Source organism: Varanus komodoensis, unplaced genomic scaffold, assembly GCF_004798865.1.
Source record: "Varanus komodoensis strain SLA01 unplaced genomic scaffold, ASM479886v1 scaffold316, whole genome shotgun sequence".
In the NCBI taxonomy this organism is placed as follows: Eukaryota; Metazoa; Chordata; class Lepidosauria; order Squamata; family Varanidae; genus Varanus; species Varanus komodoensis.
In genome coordinates, this window is record NW_025335791.1 from 1 (window position 1) to 3,538 (window position 3,538).

A 3,538-nucleotide genomic window follows, 5' to 3' on the forward strand; every position below is an offset into this window, starting at 1 on the left:
GGGAGGACTGGGAAAGAGAGTAAGATCAGGGAATACCAATATCAGCCTGACACACTGCAGAACCACTGTCTGCCCTTTTCTATTGAGTTATTTGTTTAAAATGTTGATACACTGTCCTTAATCCACAGAGAATCTCAGGATGTGTTTTGGGAATTCAAGAGCCAACTATTTTTGTCGTGCTTTACAGGACCAGGGGAGAAAAGACTCTTCAAATGAGGTGTGTAGGGGCTGGGAAATATGGAGTGGAGGCACAGAGATGACAGAAGAGGGTGATGTTATCTCAAGGGATCCATCTGCAGGTGTTTAGGCAAACCTTGGAAACTGAGTGGGTTTGGAAGTACCAGGAGTGGACATGGGAGATACTGATTTTGATGAGTTTTTGAAACATGTTTTCCTCCCACTCTCCACCTGTGGTCAGTCCACTCCGAGAGGCCACCAAGGTGCAGAAATGACAATCATTCACCTTATCATTACCTACTTCATGGTGATTTCTTTCTTCTTTTGGCACTGCTCAGGAAATTGTCTTGGGGATGAAACATTTTTGCCTGGTACCTGCATAAAATCACCCTTCAGCAGACATGAGGCACAGAGGCAAAGAATGAGCAGAGCAGGCAGAGATTGATGCTTCTGTGAAATATGAACAAGCCCTTCTTTGGCACTGACCTCCAAGTATTCAGAAAGACGTGGCAGCCTCGGTCTTGCAAGAATTTCCTGACTTCCCCTCATTCATGTGTGAGCGAAGCAGACGCAAAGGAGGGCAAGAAAGGACAAGGGCCCCGATGGTCACCCGAATTCTTGCTTCACTGCTCTTGCTGCCCTGTGCAGTACTGAGGGTGCAGAAGGCAAAATGTCCCCTGAATCTGATCCGAGATGATAGCGCTGCAGAGAACTATTACAGGCCAGGAGACCTGCTCATCAGTGGCATCCTAGCTGCAAACAATTTTTTATATCAAGTCCCATACATCTTCTCTCAGCCTCCACTCACCCTCATTCGTGGGTAGGTAAAATTTCTGGGCAGATTTCATGCCTTCCTACCTGGCTTCAGTCTTCCCCACCACTTAGCAGAGACAAATCCAATTCTAATGCCTCTGTTCACCCTTTGTGCACTACAGTCCATATCTGGCATGCCTACTGACTGTTGATCAGGGAGATTTTTAATGTGTGCAAAAGACTTGGGATATGGTCACATCTGGGCTACTGAAGTTCTGTTCTCTGCATGATGAGACTGGTGCTGCATTGAGGGAGAAAAGAGCAAAGAGGCCTCCAGCTTGAGATGGGAAAACTTGAATTTCACCTGGAGCTGCCCCAGCTTTGCTGAGAACATGCAACGAGAAAAAACTGCGGTCTAAGAAGGAATTAGACTCAATTTTCACTGATTTGGTCTACCACCTGGAAGTTTTGGACACTTTCGGTGTGGTCCTTGCTTCTGTTTTGAGCTGCTTCTTTAACTATTATTATTATTCAATTAGCATCATTATTGTTCAAGTTGTATTTATTTCATTGCTATTGCACCCCATGGCTAAAAATGTCAAGACAGTTTAAATAGAGAATTCTTTCCAAATTTTCATATTTTGTAACATTTTCAGGGACTCTTCCTTTCACAAGTCTATGCGTCCTTAAAAAATAACCCTTAATTAAAAAAAAATAGCTTCCCCCCCTCCATGCAGAAACATACAATTCATTTTGGGATGAGGGGTCTACACTTGTCAGGCAGATTGTATGAAAAGATTGCTGGTTGTACTGAGGAGATAATGTTGCTTTTCTTTCCCTGAATGGAAGAGTAGAGCACTGAAACCAATTTTTCTTCTTTCAGTACACAACCAAGGTTTTTTGTCAAGTACTGGCACATTTTGTCTTTCCTCCTTGCGGTTCAGGAGGTCAACCGGAGTCCTGGGATCCTGCCCAATCTCACCCTGGGCTACAATGTCTATGAGACCTTCTTCCATGGGAGAATCACGTCTGACGCCATGGTGGACCTTCTTGCTGGTGGGGAGAGCAACATTCCCAACTACAGCTGCGGAGGGCAGAAGATGCTGCTGGCGAATGTGGAAGGGGCCGAATCCGAAATCTCCATGCAGATTTCAGCCATTTCAGGCATCTACAAAATCCCGCAGGTAGGAACTGGAAAGGGGGAGGAGGTGAGTTCCGTGCAGTTTCATCTGGGAGACCAATAAAAGGACAACACAAGGCAGGTCATACTGAGATGCAGGAAGATGCCATGAGTTCAAATGCATGCCCAACCGTCTTTCATTTCCAAATCATGGTAAGGGATATTTTACTTCGCAGCAATGCACAATGCACTCAGCATTGTGTTTATGCTGTTCTTGGAAGTGTTACAAAATACCAAGAATGGGGAAGCATGTGGAATTGGTGAAATGGTGGCTGCAGGGAGCAGTAAGAAAATATCATTATGGGCTTCTCGGATGAAACAATGCACTTGCCCTTCTCCCAGGGCCGCATTATGCAAGACCCTGAAATAACCCAACTGAGTAGCAGTTTTGATCAGCTCAGAAGGGAATACAATTTGATCTACACAGGTTGGTGTTTTAACTATCATGGTGAGCTTTTGACTGGTGCCTTCAATGGTGGTGGTGTTGCTTGTCTGGCCCCACAGAACCTCCCTCTGCTTGTGCAACACCACAAAGGATGCATTATGCTACTTTCAATGCAATACTCAGAAAACTGCAGCATGAGAAGGCTTCCATCAGAGGGTGCATTGTAGTCATTGTAGCCAAACACTAACCCTAATTGGCACTCAGTTTGGGCTCCAGCTCAGATGAGGGACAGAGCTAGGTTCGCATCAGTTCAGCACAGGGTCACAAGGATGGCAGCAGGATTGTGGGGGTTGACAAATGAGATGAGATGGAGCAAGCTGGGTCATTTCAGACTGGAGAAGAGGAGACTCAGAGGGGGACTTGTATTGACATATGAATGCATGAAGAGGTGTCACATGGTGGAGGGCGGAGACCTGCTCTCCAGTGTTGGTGAGGAAAGGGCATTGCCTAATGGGGCATTGCTAAAACAACCAGGATTCAGGCTGGATGCCAGGAAGTCCTTCCTGATGGTTAGGACCCCTAGCATATGGATTGGACCCCCAGGGGAGGTGCTGGGCATCAATCAATGAGGGTGCTCAAGGAAAGATTGGACAACCACATATTGGGTATTACAGTAGGAGAGCTGGCTTGATTCAGGGTCATTGTTCTGAATTGCTGTGTTTCTATGTAAGCCATGGAATCATCATAAAGACCAATTTTGTGTTACAATGCAATAATTCAGCTTTTCAAGTATCTGATTATCCGTGTAAAAACACAACTCCTTCCTTTTTTGACTAGCTGAGTTATGGCTTTGTTGCTCCCATTCTTCAAGATAAATCACAATTTCCTTTTATCTACCGGATGGTCCCAAAAGAAAGAATTCAGGTTGTGGGAATAGTCAAACTGCTCCAGTATTTTCAGTGGACATATGTCGGTCTCCTTGTTCCAAGCAATGACAATGGAGAGAGATTCCTGAGATCACTGACACCGCTGCTTCTCACAAG